This window comes from Peromyscus californicus, unplaced genomic scaffold, assembly GCF_007827085.1.
Source record: "Peromyscus californicus insignis strain IS unplaced genomic scaffold, ASM782708v3 Scaffold_3__1_contigs__length_106647218, whole genome shotgun sequence".
Taxonomy (NCBI): Eukaryota; Metazoa; Chordata; class Mammalia; order Rodentia; family Cricetidae; genus Peromyscus; species Peromyscus californicus.
This window is the reverse complement of record NW_026294551.1, coordinates 23,329,403-23,337,875: the sequence shown is the minus strand read 5'-3', so window position 1 is coordinate 23,337,875 and position 8,473 is coordinate 23,329,403. Positions and strand designations below refer to the sequence as shown.

General features: G+C 44.5%; 1 long non-coding RNA gene across 1 annotated transcript; it reads left to right on the top strand.

The window, feature by feature from the left end:
• The first annotated feature begins 564 nt into the window (after positions 1-564).
• On the top strand, positions 565-7,860 carry LOC128122216 (uncharacterized). Its single transcript, XR_008222360.1, has 2 exons — positions 565-640; positions 3,570-7,860. It is a non-coding gene; the product is annotated as an uncharacterized LOC128122216 (long non-coding RNA).
• The last annotated feature ends 613 nt before the right edge of the window (positions 7,861-8,473 follow it).

Here is an 8,473-nt window from a genome sequence, read left to right as displayed (position 1 = left end):
CCAACAGATTGCAGCGCCTCTAACTTGTCAGCACCTGCAAGTAGGGCAGCAGCTGAAAGAAACAAAAGCCCTACACATGGGAATTGATTCCTGTGAAGATAACAATGTACAATACATGGAGGCCGTGACAAATCAGGGGAAAAAGAAGACTCTGACAGGTTCAGAGAGGTGAAGCCTGGCTCTTGAAACTCGATGGAAAAAGCAAAGAGCATTTGATTTTACTGATAATCACCACAGATTTGGGGTTTTGATTTTCCTTGGTTTACTCTGGCATTAGCTTTTAGTTTTCTGTGCCAGTGAAAAGCACAAAACCCTAATCTAGTTTAAGATTGATTTAAAAGGTAGTTTGGAGAGAGCTACCTTTCTATGGAAGCAAACCTGTGTCTCTGATTGCACTTACTGGTGGAATTAAGTCTTTGGCATGAGCAAAATCACAGAGGCACCATGTGATAATTCTGCATGAAAATGTATGATTCTAGTCCTGCCCTCATTTGCATGGGGTTGTCATGACCCACCTCGTCATCTCTTTGTTCTAATTATCATTGTGTTTTTGTGTAAGGCGTGCGGAGATGTTCAAAATGTGGATGAGATTCAGTTCCTGGCCATAAAGATCTCTCCAGTCATTGAAGTCTGATTGAAGGTAAATGCTAAGCGCTGCAACTTCAGTGCTACATGAATGGTAAAGGCGTGTGGGGGCTGGAGGAGCCCACTCTTCCTTAGCATATGTGGTGTCTGTCCAGTATGTCCAATCTCCCCCCAGTTCTCTAAGATCTGCACCTTGGAAATGTACAGGAGTCATCCCAGAGAAGCACAGCTAGCTGTGCTGAAGTCTGGTTTTGAATCAAGGATACAGTGACAGAGGCGATCGTTTCCATGACATTGAACTGACATTGTAAAACTGTCCCGGCCACTGGACTGAATTTCGCAGTACATGTGGACTCGAGCTGAGTCCTGTGAAGGATGGGTTGGAGTTTTCAGTGTGTGCAACAGTAGAGAGAGGACTGTTCTGGGAAGTGAGGACTGAAAAACACCAAGCAGGTGGAGACTGGAAGGGGACCAGTTTGGCTGGAACACGTTCATGTTCATATTAATTTATTCATTTCTTCAACAGGTTTAATTGAGCACCTGCAATATGACCTTAGTCACATAGGTGACTAAGATATAATTCCTGCTCCTCAAGGGGTGTAGAGTGTCCCTGGAGAGGCGAACAAACATACCCATGGATCAAGGCATGCGACAGAGCAATCTAGGCTGTATTTGAGGATACAGACAGACAGAATGCTAAGAGAGTGCAGAATAGGATTCTGAGAGTCGTGTGAGAGAGTTGAATAGCTGAGTAATTGTGACAAGGTATTGATAAGGTCCATGCCTGTTCATTGGGAAACTTTAAAATTCAACAATCTTAAATCTGCAGATAATCTTACATCATCCCCCCCCCCCAATGTCTTCGTCTGTTCTGAGATGGAAACTGCCTGATAACTTTGGAGGGTAGTGTAGATTCAGTGGGTAGGCTCTAGAGTCGGACTGCTTGGATTATAAGCCAGGTTCACTGTTAACTGTGAGGCTTGGCCCTTGCTTCCTCTCTCTAAAGTAGGAATAATAATTTTGCTTACTCTATGGAGTTACCTTGGGAGCCTAATGAGCTAATAAATATCAAGGATTAGGACAGCAGATGGCAGGTACAGAAAAAGAGCTTGGCAAATACTCGTTTTTATCACTGATTTCTGTTTCTTACAGCCTAACTCACTCAGGGCTGCAAAATATGAGAGAATGGGGAATGGAGACGGCTTAGTTACTGAAGCACTTGTACTTGCTGAGTCAGTCCCTCAGAATCTGTGAAAAAGCCAGGCATGATGATCCCTCCAGAGCTAGGAGACAGACAAGAGGATCCCTGAGGCTAGCTGACCAGCCAGTCCAGTTTATTGGTAAACTCTAGGTCCAGCGAGAAACCCCCATCTCAAAGATAAGGTGGACAGTGAGGAAGACGCCTGACTTTGACCTTTGATCTTCACAGGCACGTACATACAGGTACATATACACATGAACATGTACACACACACACACACACACACACACACACACACACACACATACACACACACTGAAAGAATGAGAGGGTAGGGTTAGAGGGTAAAAATTGGCCAAGGAGGAGAGCAGAGGGGGAAGGATTTTGAGCCTGCCTACTTTATGATGAACTTGCCGTCCATTTTTCTGTGAGTGACACTTGCTTCCATTGTTTTTTATAAAACTCATTTATCCATTTCCTGCCACCCAACAACTCACTGATTTTATTATATCTTGCTGCCAATGCTCTAAACTTGACTTTCAAGTATTTTTCCCAGGATGAGTTCACCAGCTTCTGAAGTCTTTTTTTTTTTCTTTCTTTTTTTCTTTTTTCTGGCTCCTCGTTGTGTCGATTGAGATCTAGTCTGTTCACTGGGGCATGATTAATGCTCGGGAAGCAGCGCTGTCATCGCCTCATCAGCATGCTTGAGCATCTGGGATGGATTAAGTCTTTTCTCTAACCTGGCTCTCCCCTGTCCAGCCAACCCCGTGCCCCCTGCGGTGAGGGTGGCGGGGTGGAAGGAGAGCTGTGTTCTCATGAAGTAATTGCGTGGCCTGGGGGCAAGACACTCAGCTTTTCTGTGTTTCAAGTTATTATCCCATAAAATAGGGAGCCTAATGATACTAAATACTAAAATACGAGTAATATATAAGTCAACGAAAGAATTGAGCATTTCCTAAAGTATTACTTAATTACAAGCAGGCCTTCCTTTTCACGTTCAGTCGAAACACTGTACGTGGTTCCATCTTGAGACTCTTGCCTGTTGCTCTTGTTTTAGAATAGCATTCGTTCTTCCCTGAGGACATCTCGCACCATCCAAATCATTGTACCTCAACTTCGGACTGTGGCTGGGATGCCTTCTCATTCATGAGTTTTCTCACTATTAGGCCAGCTTGTGGCTGTCTCTCTCTTAGTTCTTCTTTGCACTGAGTTTTGTGATGCTACGTGCAGACCTCGTTTTTTTTTTTTTTTCCCCCCCCGGAGGAGATTGGCCATTTGACTTCCTTAGATTCTTGGCACACCTCATAGAAACTCATTGTTCTCTGGGGAGTTCTGAGTGCCTTTCCCCACTTCCTTTCCTTTGCTTTTGTTCTCTCAGCGTTTGTCCTGGACGTGTTGACACTCTTGCAAGCTGAAAACTGAAAGGCTAGTCAAAAGTTGATTCTGCTTGGTAAAAAATTATGACGCTCGTGGGTGTGAAAATGTTTTGTAAGAATAAGAAATCCAAGATTTTACATGACATTCACAGGATACCTCTGGGGGAATGTGTGTCTGAGAGTAGGAGAGTAGGGCCCTGCATTTCCCCTCTTCAATCAAGTCATTTGTTTGGTCTGCTGAGATTGTCTTGATACTAGTAAACTGCTGAGATAAGTTGTTGTATTATGAAATCTGAATTTGGGGCACTTGCTGGTTGGCCTTCTCTGTAAGTACCCCCGTGAGTGTGTAGTGAAGTAGGATTCAACATGGCACGATTTAGCCTTTGAATTTCTCTTGTGTATGACAGGATTTTTCTTTTGGTCAAGCTGACACCACTCCGTGAAAGACAGCTGCCTACTACGAATAAGCTGCCTTTGGAGGGGGAAACAGTGACAAAGGACAGAAAGTAGAATTATGATATCCATTTTGGTCTTCATAAGAAAATAGAAAAGCTGAAGGAACTGAATAGACCAAAATCGACCTGCGCAAACTCCAGTCTTAGAAGACTGAAGGTGAGCAACGTGTCAAGATGTCAGAGCTGTTTCTCATGCTCCTAAATCCACAAAATTCTTTTAGGACTATTTGTTGTGGTCCATCCATGTTGATAATGTAAAGAATGTCTGGGTGTAGACTGTAGTGCTACTGAACATAATCTCTCTCTCTCTCTCTCTCTCTTTCTCTCTCTCTCTCTCTCTCTCTCTCACACACACACACACACACACACACACTTATGGAGTTTATGCAAATTTAAATAGAAGAGTGAGGGTTTGGCCTTAGAAATGGGACATAGGGGTTAAACTACACAGTAATAATTTCCTTCTCTAGCTATTTTAATTAAGTATATAAAGTGCAAATTGAAGGGAAATGATATGGAATAAAATTAATCTCTTAATGTTATTATTCAGAAAATTCCTAGATGCCTGACTTAAAAAAACAAATGACTAGTTTCATAACAAATGTAGTTCTTTTTCTGAGTCATGTGTTTTCCCAAGTGGGTAAGAATTCAAGGACCAGACTTAAATAACTATTTAAATGTCATGCAGTGGTATCAGGGAAATTGACCATGACCATTCTGGCTCTACAGGCTTGGGGACAGATCACATCCCAAGATTATTTAATTTCTTGGATTAAAACCACTTAATAAATACATAGATCCTATTTGGAAAGTCAGTCCCAGACTGACTTGAGAGTTTCCGAGTCCCAGGTCCCGTGCTAAGCCCTTACCTGCAGTTTTGTCTCATCAGTCCTAACAGTGAATTTATGAAGTTTGCTCAAAAGTCTTCCATAAAGGGCTTTGCTGGAATTTCATCACATTTATTTTCTGAGCAACTCTTCAAACTCCCTTGAAATGACTTAACACTGTATTTTGCACATTGTGACTTAGAAAATTGAGTACATAGGGATTTTATTTTATCTTTTCAAACTAGACAAAGTTTCTTTACTATTGCTACTAGAAAAAAAATGGTGCTGTCTTGGAAAAAACAGATTGATTTGGACAGAAAAAGAAGGAATGGGTGAGTGGTGCTGTCCTGGAATGTCCTCGGCTCTCCCTGCACCTCTGAGGGCCCCGTCTGTTGGGGGTTTCTGGAGGTTTTCAAGTCTTTGTCAGGATTGTGCTCGGGCCCCAACGCAGTCATTAAATCGATGCAATTAGCTACCGTGCATAATTGCACTGCTAATCCTTTTATACTGCTGGTTTTTCCAGAAGCTGCTAGCTCCCATCAAGGAGCTTAATCCCTTTTCTTCAGGTTTTAACTCTTAAGTCTTGGGGAATACAGTGCAATCCTGGGTGCCAGTCTGACTTAACGTGCTAGCAAACCAGACCATGGAGCATATCTGCTGGCTTGGAATTCCTTGGCTTCTATAAATTTATTTTAGTTTAAAGGTGGGGCTAAGTAGAATTTTCTGGTTTTCCTTTTAAAAAAGGTAAGTAAATTTATTCTTTGACAGTTTCATACATGTATATAGTACATTCCGATGACTCTTATCTTTACCACACCCCCCAAGTCCAATCCTTTCCCACATTCATGTCCTTTTGCTTTGTTTAGTCAGGGCCGGCTGCGTGGCTATGGGTTTGGAACTATCCTGGAGCCTGATGGGCTCACCAGTGAGTACACAGCTGAAGGTGACTCCCAACTCTTCCAGACTCTATTGGCAGCCAGTAGGTCCAGGGTGAGGGGCAGAGCCCCACAGGCCCCTCCCCTCCCCAGGCCCCTCCCCTCCCTATCTTTGAGCAGGCCCAGTGCGTTAACAGCAGTTGCTCCGTGTTCGTGTTTGTGATGATGTCTCACAGCCATTTTCCCAGTTATTTGGCTTTTACATTCCCCCCCCCCCCCCGCTTCTTCCATGGTGTCCCCTGAGCCTTCGGGGGTGCTGTTGGTATAGATGTCTTATTTAGGGCTGAGCATTCCACCGTCACTTATTCTCCGAACCTTGAGCAGCCGTGATGAGTCTTTGCATTCATTGTGGTTCACTGCAGATAGATGCGTTTTCTGGTTTCGATAAATAGGTGGGTATTTATGGAGTTATATAAGATGTTGGACTTTATTTATTACAAATGGAGACCCTACAGTCGGTAATGTTGGCTGTTGTCATCGTCCGTCATACGGAGGCCATCAAGCACAAGAATAGTTCTGCTCTAGGCCCTGGGCTGGATCCCAAGCACTGGTGGGGGTGGGTCACTAGTACTTACTCTGCTAGACACTGTCAGGACTTTAGGTTCATTTTCCCATGCAACCCACTTAACAACCCGGGAGTCAGAAACTATTAGTCTCTGCTCACAGAGGAGGAGACTGAAGCTGGGGGGATAACACAAGTGATGAATTAGTGGTCCAGCTGGATGGACACCAACCTGTCACTAGACTGTGTAGTCTTAAATCCACCCTTTCATTGCCAGACCCTGAATTAAAATTTGCTTTGTGCTTTTAAAGTCTCCCTGCCGTGGCGAAGATGGCACCTTTTTATCATCACAGCGTGTTTTAGGAATGGATGACATTTACTATGTACAACTGAACTAAGTGGAGTTTTTAAGGTAGGCAGCTCTGAAGATATTCCTTTTGGCTTAGTTGGTATTTGAAGTGCAGTTTATGGAGCTGTTCTGGGCCCTGGTCATGTGCAATTATCATGCATGCTTCTTCATCCATGGTCTTCCTAGGCCCACATCTGAGCACACGCCGATTCTAGGTATCCAGGTGGACTTCAAACTAGTATCGGGGTGTACTTCAAACTAGTATCCAGAAGGACTTCAAACTAGTATCCAGGTGGACTTCAAACTAGTATCTAGGTGTACTTCAAACTAGTATCTGGGTGGATTTCAAACTGGACCAAGCTGCCTTTGGACCAACAGTGAAGTTGTGCTCGGTCTCACCCTGGTCTCCTTCCCCCTCTTTCTGTTGAACCTCTCTACCCCTCATCAGGCACTGTGGGCTTTCCTGTGTTTTAACTTCTCATTCATCTAAAGGGATGTGGTGCTGCTCACCGACCCTGGTAAGACACCGCCTATTCACTGTATGCGGCTCAGATCTTCAGCCTCCGTGTTTCAAGCTCGTTTCTTTTAATTGTGAAATGAAAGACTGTTCTCGGCAGCAGGAATTTCAGATCTTGCTAAGGAGGAGTGGGGAGATGTTGGACAGAAGTTTGCTGAAATCACACTCTGCCCACTTGAAAAACCAGCCTTGAGCAAAAGTACGGTTTTGTTTTTTAGGAACACATATGGTGGACTGGGGAGATGTCTCAGCCTGAAAAGTGCTCGCCATGCAAGGATCAAGACCCAAGTTTGGGTCCCTAGCATGGTATAGAAAGCAGGGCCTGGTGGTACATGGCTATAATCCAAGCTGTGTGAGGGTGGTGAGCAGGGAACCCCCTGTTGGTGATCTCCAGGTTCAGCGTAACCTTGTGAAAAAAAAAAAAGATGACTGAGGAAGATACCCTCATGTACATGTGTGTATTTGCACACACATGTATACATACACACACATATATACCACATACACACTTACATCCAAATAAAAAAAATTAAAAAACAACAACAGAATGTAAATGGTGGAGTAGATAGAGGAGGAGCCTCCCATTCCATACATTTGTCTCCCCTGCTCAACACAGCTTCAGGCTCCATGGGCTGGTCCTTAGAGTCAGCACCCAGGCATCCCTTCGGAAGTTCAGGAATTTGTCTCCTCTTCAGATTTCTTTGCCTCCTTTCCCTTTCCTGCCGCCCACTGTCTCCCAAGAATCTAAAATGCCCGCACATGGAGGCTCACCCCACCTCAGTCTGAGGCAGCCCAATCCTGCAGCCCGGGAATTGCTCTGCCATTTCTGTCTCAGCCTGCGGTGGTCCTAAGAACCCATGATTTTGCCGCAGGAGTCAACGAGACACAGAGGGTAGCAGCTGCATGCGCTGTTAATCCCCTGAAGGATGAGGAAGAAATGCAGGGAAAGACAGCCAAGGTTCAGCTGATGTCAGGCTTCCAGAGAGACGCAGAGCATCGGAAGGTATACTCAGGACAATGGTCTTTTTAGTGCTGGTGGATATGTTTCTGAAGAAGAGAAACATGCATGTATCAGAAAAGCCTGTCAATAAAGTCACTGATGTTGCTCCTTGATGTGATGTTCTCTTTCTAAATTACCTTGTTTGTCCTTTTGGGCGTGGGGATCCTAACAGCTACCCACGGTAGTCCCACTCTACCATACCTACACCTTGTAAATAGTCCTTTTATTAACCCCTTCCTGGCTACCCTCCATGTCTGTATTTCCAGTTGGTTTGAAAAGGACTAGGACCAGTACTGAGGTTTAGGTACACCACTGTGGACACAGGTGTGATGGGGCAAGAGAGTGCAACGATTCCACCATCTCATCTTCTTGCTGAGTCCATTTCATCTTCAAATAGAAGCTGATCTCCTTGATGGAGAATCCCACGGAAAGCTGCCCAACTCTATTCTAGGAACCAAAGGACAGGATGTCCTAGCTGACTTAGCTTCTGGTAAAACTGCCTGTTTGGGCAGAACTCCCTTCAGTGGGCTAACTGCTCATCTTAGCTTCTGGTAAAATGATTTGTGTCAACTGCTTACCCCCCAAAAACCTCCTCTGCAGCTGCCATGCAAGATGCCTCAACGGGGTCTCTGCCCCATGTTCTGGACACTTGGGGTCACACCTAGGTCCCCAAACTTGGTTGTGATCCCAGCAGGCTAGAATAAAGACTTTCAATTGGCTATACCT